The sequence below is a fragment of the Orcinus orca genome, chromosome 1 (assembly GCF_937001465.1).
Source record: "Orcinus orca chromosome 1, mOrcOrc1.1, whole genome shotgun sequence".
Classification (NCBI taxonomy): Eukaryota; Metazoa; Chordata; class Mammalia; order Artiodactyla; family Delphinidae; genus Orcinus; species Orcinus orca.
The window spans coordinates 73,188,965-73,203,049 of record NC_064559.1 but is presented as its reverse complement, the minus strand read 5'-3'; positions in this window follow the sequence as shown (position 1 = coordinate 73,203,049).

Genomic DNA, 14,085 nt, shown 5'->3' with positions numbered 1-14,085 from the left:
GATGAGGCTGGATCTTGTCTCTCTAGTGGGCAGGTTCACGTCTGGTGGTGTGTTTTGGGGTGTCTGTGGCCTTATTATGATTTTAGGCAGCCTCTCTGCTAATGGGTGGGGTTGTGTTCCTGTCTTGCTAGTTGTTTGGCACAGGTTGTCCAGCACTGTGGCTTGCTGGTCGTTGAGTGAAGCTGGGTGCTGGTGTTAAGATGGAGGTCTCTGGGAGATTTTCGCCATTTGATATTACATGGAGCTGGGAGGTCTCTTGTGGACCAGTGTCCTGAAGTTGGCTCTCCTACCTCAGAGGCAGAGCCCTGACTCCTGGCTGGAGCACCAAGAGCCTTTCATCCACACAGCTCAGAATAAAAGGGAGAAAAAGTAGAGGGAATTAGTAGAAGTATGAGGAAAGAAAGAAGGAAAGGAGGGAAGGAAGGAGGGAAGGAAGGAAGGAAGGAAGGAAGAAAGAAAGAAAGAAGCAAAGAAGGAAAGAAGGCAAGAAGGAACGAAAGGAGGGAGGGAGGGAGGGAGGAAGGAAGGAAGGAGGGAAAGAAGGAAAAACAGAAAGAAAGAAGATACAGTAAAAATAAAGTATAATAAAGTTATTGAATTAAAAAATTCTTAATTAGAAGAAAAAAAAAGGGACGGATAGAACCTTAGGACAACTGTTGGAAGCAAAGCTATACAGACAAAGTCTTACACAGAAGCGTACACATACACCCTCACAAAAAGAGGTAAAGGGGGAAAAATCATAAATCTTGCTGTCAGAGACCACCTCCTCAATTTGGGATGATTCGTTGTCTAAAGGAGGGAAGGAAGGAGGGAAGGAAGGAAGAAAGAAAGAAAGAAGCAAAGAAGGAAAGAAGGCAAGAAGGAACGAAAGGAGGGAGGGAGGGAGGGAGGAAGGAAGGAAGGAGGGAAAGAAGGAAAAACAGAAAGAAAGAAGATACAGTAAAAATAAAATAAAGTATAATAAAGTTATTGAATTAAAAAATTCTTAATTAGAAAAAAAAAAAGGGACGGATAGAACCTTAGGACAAATGTTGGAAGCAAAGCTATACAGACAAAGTCTTACACAGAAGCGTACACATACACCCTCACAAAAAGAGGTAAAGGGGGAAAAATCATAAATCTTGCTGTCAGAGACCACCTCCTCAATTTGGGATGATTCGTTGTCTAAAGGAGGGAAGGAAGGAAGGAAAGAAAGAAAGAAAGAAAGGACGAAGGTAAAGTATAACAACGTTCTTAAAATTAAAATTGATTATTAAGAAAAAAATTTTAAGAAAAAACCATGGACGGATAGAACCCTAGGACAAATGGTGGAAGCAAGACTATACAGACAAGATCTCACACAGAAGCATACACATACACATTCACAAAAAGAGGAATAGGGAGAAAAATCATAGATCTTGCTCCCAAAGTCCACCTCCTTAATTTGGGATGATTGGCTGTCTATTCATGTATTCCACAGATGCAGGGTACATCAAGTTGATTGTGGAGCTTTAATCTGCTGCTTCTGAGGCTGCTGGGAGAGATTTCCCTTTCTCTTCTTTGTTCTCACAGCTCACAGGGGCTCAGCTTTGGATTTGGCCCTGCCTCTGCGTGTAGGTCGCTGGAGGGCGTCTGTTTTTTGCTCAGACAGGACGGGGTTAAAGGAGCCGCTGATTCGGGGGTTCTGGTGTGCTGAGGCCGGCGGGGAGGGAGGGGCACGGAATGCGGGGCGGGCCTGCGGCGGCAAAGTCCGGCGTGACCATGCACCAGCCCGAGGCCCGCCGTGCGCTCTCCCGGGGAAGTCGTCCCCGGATCCCGGGAACCCGGCAGTGGTGGGCTGCACAGGCTCCGCGGAAGAGGGGAGTGGAGAGCGACCTGCGCTCGCACACAGGCCCCTTGGTGGCGGCAGCAGCAGCCCCAACGTCTCCCGCCCGCCTCTGGGGTCCGCGCCTCCAGCCGCAGCTTGCGCCTGTCTCTGGAGTCAGCGCCCTCAGGCACGGCTCGCGCCTGTCTCTGGGGTCCGCGCCCTCAGCCGCGGCTCGCGCCCGTCTCTGGGGTCCGTGCTTTCAGCCGCGGCTCGTGCCCGTCTCTGGGGTCCGCGCTTTCAGCCGCGGCTCGCGCCCGTCTCTGGGGTCCGTGCTTTCAGCCACGGCTCGCACCCATCTCTGGGGTCCGCGCTTTCAGCCGCGGCTCGCGCCCGTCTCTGGGGTTCACGCTTTTAGCCGCGGCTCACGCCCGTCTCTGGAGTTCCTTTAAGCAGCGTTCTTAAACCCCTATCCTCACGCACCAGGAAACAAAGAGGGAAGAAAAAGTCTCTTGCCTCTTCGGCAGGTGCAGGCTTTTCCCCAGACTCCCTCCTGGCTAGCTGTGGTGCACTAACCCCTTCAGGCTATGTTCAAGCCGCCAACCCCAGTCCTCTCCCTGCGCTCCATCCGAAACCGAAACCCGAGCCTCAGAGCCTCAGCTCGCAGCCCCGCCCGTCCCCGGCGGGTGAGCAGACAAGCCTCTCGGGCTGGTGAGTGCCAGTCGGCACCGATCCTCTGTGCGGGAATCTCCCCGCTTTGCCCTCCGCACACGTTGCTGTGCACTCCTCCGCGGCTTCGAAGCTCCCCCCTCCGCCTCCCGCAGTCTCCGCCCGCGAAGGGGCTTCCTAGTGTGTGGAAACTTTTCCTCCTTTACAGCTCCCTCCCACTGGTGCAGGTGCCGTCCCTATTCTTTTGTCTCTGTTTATTCTTTTTTCCTTTTGCCCTACCGAGGTACGTGGGGAGTTTCTTGCCTTTTGGGAGGTCTGAGGTCTTCTGCCAGCCTTCAGTAGGTGTTCTGTAGGAGTTGTTCCACGTGCAGATGTATTTCTGGTGTGTCTGTGGAGAGGAAGGTGATCTGTTGCTTTGTTTTTTAGATGTTTAAGGAAACACCATACACTTCTCCAGAGTGGCTGTTGGCAATTTACATCCCGCCCATCAGCATAACAAGGCTCCCAGTTCTCCATGGCCTGTCCTGCCTTTCTGGATTTTACACTTTTTTCAGATGGCCCTTTTGACCAGGGGGAAGTGAGACGTCATTGTAGTGCAGATTGCCTTTGCAAGCTTGCTTGGTTGGCCAAAAAGGGCGTATGAGTTTTTTCCTGATTCAGGAAAAAACGCATACGCCCTTTTTGGCCAAGTGCATCATTGTGGACGTTCTGCCTCTTTTCCTATGCTTTACATGCAATTCCAGTCTACCTCCTGAAATCGGTTTCCTGCAATTCTGCCCCGCTTTCAACTCCTCTTGGCAGACTTACTTCAATATATTTTTGGACGATAGCTGTCATTTATAACTCTGCAGGTTTGTGAATTACAGTGCCCCTCAGCTCCTTTCTTCAACTCGGTTTTTGGGAGCTGGCCGCAACACCGCAGGACTGCTTCAGGCCCTAGTGTGGTTCCGGCACAGCACGCTGAGCCTTTGGTTGATTGCTCTTCCTGGTTGGAAATGAGAGTTAAATTTGCCCGTCCAGACACCTCCAGCTAGTCTCTCATCGGTTCTCCCTATTCCTGTTCATCTTACGCAGAAATTGCAAACTGGGCCAAACAGGAGGTTAAAGGCACTGACTGTCCAAGTGGGGAGAGTGTTAGTAAAGCGTCTGGAATGTTGCACCCGAGTACCAGGGGATGAAAATTGAGACACATTTGAACACGTTTCCCAATCACACGGTGGATCATACTCTGGGTTCCACATGCATGTTTTAGCTGAAGGAAGAATCCCTTAAACCTGGAGAGTTGACACCCATGGAATGGGTACCATGCAATATGACTTCAAAGGGTCTGCATTTGCTCACCGAACCTCACCAATCCTATCACTGCTGCGTTTATGCTGCTGTACACACGCTTGATTCTCTTTCAGAGACATATCAATCCATAGGTTTTAAGATTCTTACTAGTCAGGTATATTCTTAGGCGTTTAATATGGGGTGTTGAGTCCATTTCGTTGAGCAAGGAGTAGCTCTTGTCTATTACATATTTGGGTTATGGAACGGTATCTGTGCTCATTTCAATCTCTGGTTTTATGCAGCGCCCCAACTCACCTTTCCCCTTAAGCAAGGATAAGTTGGTTTTCTACTTTTGAGACCCTGTTCTGTTTTGTAATTCAGTTCCTGTGTAGCCAAGTTTACATTCCGTGTATTAGTGACATCTTATGATGTTTCCTTTTCTGTGTGACTTATTTCACGTAGAATCATCGTACCTGAATCCACTTATTATGCTGCTACGTGCCTGATGACATAGATTTCATTGCTGAGTGATATTGTATTATACGTAAGTACCACAACTTCTTTATCCATTTTTCGCTTTCTGCGATATTGAACTTGTACCGTAAACGAGGTTCTTGTAAACAGAGCTGTCCCAAACTTTGGGGTGGCTGTGTCTTTTTGATTTTAATTTCCCTAAGCTATAGGACCATAAGTGGAAGTGCCCTAGGCTCTGTTGCTGTGTTTTTTAGATGTTTCAGGAAACACCATACACTTCTCCAGAGTGGCTGTTGGCAATTTACATCCCGCCCATCAGCATAACAAGACTCCCAGTTCTCCATGGCCTGTCCTGCCTTTCTGGATTTTACACTTTTTTCAGATGGCCCTTTTGACCGAGGGGAAGTGAGACTTCATTGTAGTGCAGACTTCCTTTGCAAGCTTGCTTGGTTGGCCAAAAAGGGCGTATGCGTTTTTTCCTGAATATATTCAGGAAAAAACGCATACGCCCTTTTTGGCCAAGTGCATCATTGTGGACGTTCTGCCTCTTTTCCTATGCTTTAAATGCAATTCCAGTCTATCTCCTGAAATCGGTTTCCTGCAATTCTGCCTTGCTCTCAGTGCCTCTTCATAGCCTTACCTCAAGATACTTTTGGAAAATAGTTGGCCTTTATAACTCTGCAGGTTTTTGAATTGCAGTTGCCCTTAGTTCCATTTTTCAGCTCTTATTTTTGTGATCTTGCCTCATATCCACAGGATTTCTTCAGGCCCTATTCTTCTTCTGGGGCGCCTTGCTGTGCCTTTGGATAATTCATCTTCCTATGTGAAATTAGAGTGACATGTGGCCATTGAAACCGCTACAGCTATTTTCTCACTGGTTCCCCCTATTCCCATTCATCCTCCGCACTAACTGCAGACTGTGCGATACCGGAACTTAAAGGCATTGACTCTCCATGTGGGGATGTTGTTAGTAAAGTGGCTGGAATGTTGATCCGGAGCCCCAGGAGAGGAAAATGAGGTGCGTTTTAGAAACCTTTCCCGATCATATGGTATACCATCGGCTGGATTTCCCATGCATGGTTTAGCTGTAGGAAGATTCCCTTCAACCTGGAGTGTTGGGACCCTTGGAATGAGTAGCATGAAGTATTGCATTAAACTTTCGGCAGTTGCTCACCAAAGCTCACCAATCCTCTCAGCCCCAAGTGTCCAGCCTTATGTCTTATCCAGCTGTGGGTTTATATGTGGTCATTCCAGGTTGCATCACAGCCCCTGAGCGAATTTTGTAAGAATTTTTCTCTCTTTCATTGTTTCTGCGTTTTGGTTTTAAAATTTATTTCTATAATGGGGTTTAGCTCATTTTCACTGCTGTGTTTGTGCCGCTCTGCACACACTTGATTCCCTTATGGAGATATATCAATACATGGGTTTTAAGATTCTTATTACTCAGATATATTTCTCTGCGGTGTATAGGGTGTGTTGAGGCCAGTTCATTGAGCAAGGTGTAGATCTTGTCTAATACCTATTTGGTTTATTGAACGGTATCTGTGCTAATTTCAAACTCTGGTTTTATGCATCACCCCACCTCTCCTTTCCCCTTAAGCTGACATAAGTGTGTTTTCTAAATGTGAGACACTGTTGTGTTTTGTAATTCATTTTTTGTGCAGCCATATTTATCCTCCCTCTATAAGTGATATCTTATGATATGTTTCTTTTTCTGTTTGACTTATTTTAAGTAGTATTATCGGACCTAAATCCATTCTTTATCCTTCTACTAGCCTTATTACATTGATTTCATGGTGAAGAGATATTCCATTGTACATAAGTACCACATTTTCTTTATCCATTGTTCTCTTTCCTGGGATATTTAAGGTGTACTGAAGTTGAGGTTCTTGTAAACAGAGTAGCCCTAAACTGTGGTGTGCTTGTGTCTTGTTGATTTTTAGATTTCCCTAGATATACTTCCGTGATTGGAAGTGCCCTATGCTCTGTAGCTCTGTGTTTTAGATGATTTAGGAACCACCATACACTTCTCCAGAGTGGCTCTCAGCAGTTCACACACTGTCCATCAGCGTATAAAGGCTCCCTGTTCTCCATGGCCTGTCCTGCATTTTTGGTTTTTACAATTTTTTTGATGGCCCTTTTGACAGGTGGGAAATGAGACTTCTTTGTTGTGCACATTTGCATTGCTTGCTTGCTTGGTTGCCCATAAAGTGCGTATGCGTTTTTTCCTGGATATATTCAGGAAAAAACGCATACTCCCTTTTGGGCCAACTGCATCATTGTCGAAATTCTGCCGCTTTTCATGTGCTTTAAAGACGAGTCCAATCTATCTCTTGAAATCTGTTTCTTGCAATTCTGTCTTGCATTCAGATCCTCTTCTTTGCCTTACCTCAACATATTTTTGGATGTTAGTTTTCATTTATAACTCTGCAGGTTTGTGAATTGCAGTGACCATGAGCTCCATTTTTTAAGTTGCTCTTTTGTGAGCTGGCCTCAAAGCCGCAGGATTGCTTCAGGCCCTCTTTTGGCTCCGGCGAGGCGGGCTGAGCCTTTTTTTAATTCTTATTCTTAATGGGAAATTAGAGTGACATGTGCCCGTCCAAACCCCTACAACTATTCTCTCATTAGTTCCCCCTCTTCCCGTTCATCCTCCTCACAATTTGCAAAATGTGTGAAACAGAAGTTTAAATGTGCTGATTCTCTAAGTGGGGAGATTCTAAGTAACATGGCTGGAATGATGAACAGGAGCACCAGGAGAGGATAAATGAGGTGCATTTTAGACACATCTCCCGATCACATGGTGTACAGTCCTCTGGGTTTTCCATGCATGTTTTAGCTGTAGGAAGATTCCTTGAACCTGCAGATTTGGGACCCATTGAATGGGTACCAGGTAGTATTACTTTAAAGGGTGTGCATTTCCTCACCCAACCTCACATTTCTCTTAGCGCAAACAGTTTCCAGCCTTATGTCTCATCCTGCTGTGGGTCTAGATGTGTTCAATCCATGTTGCATCACCGTCCCTGAGGAAAAGTTGTAAGAGGTTTTCTCTGTCTCTCTGTCGTTTATTTGTTTCAATTTATTACTATATTGGTTACAGCTGATTTTCAAAGCTCTGTTTCTTGCTGCTGTACATCCACTTGATTCACGTACAGAGAGACATCAATAAATTCTTTTTCAGATTCTTACCAGTCATAGATATTCTTTTCCGGTGACTTGAGTGTGCTGAGTGCAGTTCTTTTAGCTACCGTGTAGGCCTTGTTGATTATCAGTTTGGTATTTGGAATGGTATCTTTGCTAATTTCAACCTCCTGGATGATGCCTCACCCCTCCCCACCTTTCCCGTTTAGCAGCCTTACGTGTGTTTTCTACATATTTGACTATGTTTTTGTTTTGTAATTTATTTCATGTGTAGCCATTTTGGATTCCACCTTTAAGTGATATCTTATGATATGTGTCTTTTTCTTTTTGAATTATGTCACTTAGAATGATCATACGTAACTCCTCCGGAGTTGTTACAACTGGCCATATTTCATTGATTTCCAGGCTGAGTAATATTCCACTCTACATAAGTACCACATCTCTATCCATTTTTTCCCTCCAGAGACATTTAAGTTATATCCTAGTCGAGGATCTTTTAAACAGAGAGGCAGTAAACATTGGGGTGCCTGTGTCCTCTCGATTTTTGTTTTTCCCAAGATATACGCCCATGAGTGCAAGTGCCCTATGCTCTGTAGCTCATTTTTTAGATGCTTTAGTAAACACAATACACTTCTCCAGAATGGCCGTTGGCAATATACATTTCCACTATAAGCCTCATAGGGCTCCCTCTTCTCCTTGCCCTGTCCTGCATTTCTGGTGATTACACTTTATGAGGATGGCTCTTCTGACTGATGCGAAGTGATATCTTTTGTAGTATTGATTTCCAGTGCCCACCTGTTTGGTTGGCTAAAAAAGTGTATGCCCTTTTCTTGAATATATACAGAAAAAAACGCATACAGCCTTTTTGGCCAACTGCAATGTTGGCAATGTTCAGCCCCTTTTCTTGTGCTTAATGGCGAGTCCTTTCTACCTCCTCAAATCCCTTTCCTGCCATTCTCCCTTGCTTACCAATCCTTTTCTCTGACTTTCCTCAAGACATTTTTCAGTGATAGATATTTTCAACTCTGCAGTTTCGTGAATTTTACTGCCCCTGAGTTCCATTGTTCAACTTGTGTTTATGGGAACTGGCCACAAAGCAGTGGGATTTCCTCAAGCCCTATACTGTTTCCATGGGCAACCCTAGCCTTTGGTCAATTCGTCTTCCTGATTGGAAATTAGAGTGACATGTGCCTGTCTGAACACCTAGGACTTGTCTCTCATTGTTCCTCATCTTTCCGCTTCATCCTCTGGACAAATTCCAAACTGTACGCAACAGGATGTTGACAGTGCTGACATCTCCAAGTGGGGAGACTGTTAGTAAAGACGCTGGAGGGGTGAACCCGAGCACCAGGAGATGAGGAGATGAGATGCCTTTTCCAAACTCTTCCCGATCAGACGGTATACCATCCTCTGGGTGTGACAGACATGTTTTAGCAGTAGGAAGAGTCCCATTCATGTAAGGAGAACACCAGGGCTTTTTCAAAATCAGTGTCTCCCCGAAACCCCAACTGGGGAATTTTTTAAGCTATGGCTACACATATGTTCATTAAGGGCCTTGGGAAGTAGGCAGAGTCCAAACTTTAGATGATTGAAGTCTTCAGGGTCAGAAGCACTCACCACCGGCTTCCCTTAGGTTACACTTTAACTGTTATTGATAGATGATGTCAATAAAAATATCTATTCTTTTTCCGATTATTTCCCCTTATAGGTTATTGCAAAATATTAAGTGTAGTTCCCTGTGCTATCCAGTAGTTCCTTGTTGATGATCTATTTTATACATAGCAGTGTGTATGTGTTAATTCCATACTGTTAATTTATCCCTCCTCCCACCTTTCCCCTTTGGTAATAATAAATTATAAGATTTTATACTTCTCAGAAATGGGGGAGCTGAAAGAGAGGTATCATTTTCATTGGAAAAGCATTTAAAACAAGATTGAAGCTTTAACCAAGATTATTAGATGTACATCCTTGGAAAGAAATCACTTCATTTCTCTAATATTGACCTGACAAATAAGACAAACCTTTTCACTGAACTTGCTTATAATAAAGTGATGGAAATATCAAATGGAAGTGTTAGAAACATCTTAATTTACCCGAGCCTTATAAACTGTTCTATGTTAACTACAGTTTGGCTCACACATCTGTTCATTGAAGTTACAATAGTCTCAATTTCTGTTACTGATCCTCCAGAGTGGACCCCAACAAGTGTCCCCCTGCCCAGTGTCATTGGGGCCAACAGATCGAGACTGAGTTTGGTTCACAAGCAAAGGAAACTTTATATTTTGATCAGAGAATGGAGAGGTGAGAGCATACACTACCCCGTGGGCTGTGGGCTGGGCTGCTGTGTAGAGATCCTGTCAGAGTCAGTGGGAGGGAGGGGGTGGAGCTCTCGAGGGCCGGGTTGGCTGCAGCTCAGGCTCTATATCTCGGAGTCTGCACTGGGCCCCAGGAGCTGAGGTGTCGACCCAGCCATTCTGCACTAGGAAATCTGGTCTGAAGTGCCGGGTGTGGAACCTCTGCATGCGGGACCCTAGGAGCACGTGAAATTAGACAAAGCACAAAGGATAAAAAAGGTCAGACTTGACTTTATTGCCCAGATTCTATTTTTATCTCCCAGGGATTTTTAATGGGCTTTGCTGGGGACAACCCCCTCCTCTGCCTTTTGTCCTGTTCCTCATTCTTGGAGTGCTGAGGGTGCAGACCCTTCTTCTGTAACTGCTGAGTGCTGAGTTGGGAGCCCTCATACCAGGGAACGAGGGTCAGAACTTCTCCCCAGCAGCCTCCAGGTGACGTTGATTGGCCCCAGGACCCCTGCCTCCCTGCTCGTCCGCCTGAGCACCAGCATGGGAAGTGTTATAGATTCTAATGACCTTTAAGGGTCCAGGAAAGAGATGTGCAGAGACGCTGTGGGGGCCGATTTCACCCAGCCCCACATTTGTTCGGCCACCTTAGGCTGACCGTTTCTGCCAGCCTAGATGCTCTGACCAGTAGTCTGCTCTTTCTTCAATTAGGCCCCTGAATTAACGTAAAAACAGCACCAGGTGTCAGAGCCCTGCCCGCTCAACTCCCAGACAGTCCAGGGTCAGTGGTGATCAAGGACCATGATGGCCACTGAGTCAACAGCCTTTTGAAGTAAACAGGAGTCCAGCTGGTCTTATTGGCCACCATCATCATGGTGTCTGTAGGCTTTTCTATGGTGACAGTGTGATATACGGTTCCCCCGCCAAGATTATTAGCTCCCCTCCGGGTGCAGTAAGTCCTGCAAGCAGTAGTCTACTCCTTCGGGACACACTCTTGTTGTTTTATGAGAGAAACTCCAGGTCAAGTGATGTTCACACGAGTCGTCATGGTGCCCTGTTGCCCCCAGTTATCTCTCTGGATGTTGGAGTTGGAGGGCCTCCTCACTCGAGGTCAGTGTGCCCACGGAGTGAACCCTGCAACTTCAGGGCATGGTTGGTGATTAGGATCACCACGTGGGGTGCTTTTCCCTTAGGAGGGAGGTGGCCTTTTGGGCTGCTGATTTCCAGGTTTTTAGATACTGCCAGTATCTTGGCCAGATGTGGCAGTGGGCCAAGCCCCTTGGTGACTGTAGTTTATCCTACCTGGATGGCATTCTTGCATTGTTCCATTTCAAGTGGTCCCAGTTTTTGCACTAATTCTCCAATGGCGATTCACCTTTCACCAGGAATGGAAAGGTCAAAGGATTTAGCTCAATTAGGGAGTTCCAGGGCAAGGGTCTGAATTGACTGCTCTTTCCATTCTTGAAAGGCCACTTCTAGATTCTGTTCAAAAGGATCATCATCTTTTCCTTTCAGTGTTTCATATAGAGGCCCAGCTAGTAGACTGTAGTTAGGGATCCAGAAGCAGCAAACCCTGGCCTCCCCAGGAACCCCTAAGCTGTCTTCTAGTTTTGGAAAGGGGTAAGGCTGCAAATGGTTTCTTCCCTTTCCTGGTATGGGCTTCTCTGACCTTGTGTGAGAATGAAGCCCAGGCAGGTCACCGCAGTCTGTGATATTTGAGCTTTTTCTTGGACAACTTCTATCCTTTATTGGCTTGGTAGTTCAGAGGCCTCCTTAGTAGGGCTGGCGATCAGAATGTCATCTGCATATTGAAGAAGGGTTTCCTTTTCCAGAGGTAGAACTTTTCGGTCTTTAGCTAAGCTTTCCCCAAAGATGGTGTGGGAATTTTTGAACCCTTGGGGCAAGACGGCCCGGAAGTATTGTTTTAGTTGTATGTTGAGTCCTGCCACTCACAAGCCAAAATTTCTTGTGACTCTGGGACTAATGGAATACAAAAGAAGGCATCATTGAAGACTAATACAGAATACCATGTCCTGGTGGTTGGTAGAATGACCAGCAGGGTGTAGGAATCAGGAGCACCTGGAGGTATATCCTCGGTGGCTTCACTGACTGTCCTGACATCCTTTACCAGGTCCCCAGCAGCCCATGGGGCTCTCGTGGTCAGGCCAATCCCAGGATATGGAGCTCTCCTGGGCAGGTACCCCACCCCCAACCCAGCCCACGGGGCTCTCATGGTCAGGCCCCTCCCAGGATACAGAGCTACCCTTGCAGGGACCGTGGCAGGGCTGGGCACACAGGAACTGTGCACATAGCCCTCATTGAAGAGCACCCCCAGCTCACCTGTCGCTCAGAGCTGACACAGAGCACCTCAGAGCAGGACTTGAACTAACAAACAGCAGCTCCGACAGGTCTGTGACCCTGGGCATCACTCTGTGTGGCCTCCCTCCACCTGGTCTTCCAGAGACTTCCACTGCACCCAGGGCACCAGGCCTCTGTCTGCAACCACCACCCACCCCTCCTCTCCCTGACTCCTGGGTTTCTCTCATTAGGAGTGGGTTTTCTTGAAGTTGCCTCCCACTCATGGGCCAGATAAAATGATTAGAAAACAAGCCAAAGCTGCAGCCCCTTGTCTATCCTGACTCTCAGGAGCCCACACCTGTTCCTTGGACCTGGCCGGTTCAGCAAGTTCCATTTTCTGCAACTGTGAGCCCCTGAGGGGTGATGATTGGCTGACCTGGGCAGCCTTACCGTGCCGGCCAGGCCTCCGCAGGTGTGCCTGGGTTGAGATCAATATAAATACCACTCCAGGCAGCAAGAGCCCCTGCAGCTGTGCCTGACGCCATTTTCTCTGCCCTGTCAGCAGTCTCGGGGCTGGGCTGGTGGGAGGTAGTGAGAGGCCACGGCTTTGTGGGTGGCCCAGTGTGAGTGGGGCTCTGCTGGACTTTCTGCAGCAGTTGCCAGGCTGCCACCTGCTAAAGAAGAGGATGTGTCACCCATACCTGCTGCTGGAATTTCTCCCTGGGCAGAGGTGAGGAAGGAAAAAAGCAGTGGGGGCAGGGACAGGACGGGTATCTCAGGCAGGGAAATGGAAATCTTCCAGAAGAGCACCCAGGGCCAGGACCATCCTGGCTGGCCTGCAGGCACCAAGTCAGCTGGCATGCTGTCACTCGTGTGGCTCCATGGCCCTTCCTCTAGGCTTTCAGGTCCTTGTATATATTCAGGTGTTTTACCTGGGAAGGGTGGGAACAGTTCAGCAGCAACTGGCCTGGGGCTCAGCTCACGTTTACTCACAGATGCCTCGGAACGGTGCCCCAGCTTTGCAATGAGGACGCTTGTGGTGTGGGGGCTGCTGGCTGAATGGGAGACGATTCCCCACCACTGACCAACTTCAGAATTGTTTACAACTGGAGCAAGTGCCCTGATACGGTTTTCCTCTGAGTAATTGGTGGGTTCTGTTTTTGTTTTCTCTTTTTCGTTTTTGGTTCAAGGTAGATTTTATTCCTCCTTTTTGTATTTACAGATATAAGCATGGAAATAATTTATTCATATAAATACATGTATGTGAAGGGAATAATTGTTTTTTCTGTTTTATTTTTTAAATTTTATTTCTTTTTAATTTTGAATTTTATTTTATATTTTTATACAGCAGGTTCTTATTGGTTATCTATTTTATACATATAAATGTTTACATGCCAATCCCAATCTCTCAACTCCTCCCACCACCACCCCTCCAAGAGCTTTCCCCCCTTGTTGTCCATACGATTGTTGTCTACATCTGTTGCTCTATTTATGCCTTGCAAAACGGTTAATCTGTACAGTTTTTCTAGGTTCCACATATATGCATGAATATACAAGATTTGTTTTTCTCTTTCTGACTTACTTCACTCTGTTTGACAGTCTCTAGATCCATCGACGTCTCTACAAATGACCCAATTTCATTCCTTTCATGGCTTAGTAATATTCCATTTTATATATGTACCACATCTTTATGCATTCGTCTGTCTGTGGGCATTTATGTTGCTTCCATTACCTCGATATTGTAAATAGTGATGCAATGAACATTGCGGTGAATGTCTCTTTTTGATTTATGGTTTTGTCTGGGTATATGTCCAGTACTGGGATTGCTGTATCATATGGTAATTCTATTATTAGTTTCTTAAGAAACTCCATATTGTTCTCCATAGTGACTGTATCAATTTATATTGCCAACAATAGTGGAAGAGGCTTCCTTTTCTCCACACCCTTTCCAGCATTTGTTGTTTGTAGATTTTCAGATGATGCCCATTCTAACAGGTGTGAGGTGATACCTCATTGTTGAGTCCATTTCGTTGAGCAAGGGGTAGGTCTTGTCTATTACATATTTGGCTTATGGAACGGTATCTGTGCTAATTTCAAACTCTGGTTTTATGCAGCACCCCAACTCACCTTTCCCTTTAAGCAAGCATAAGT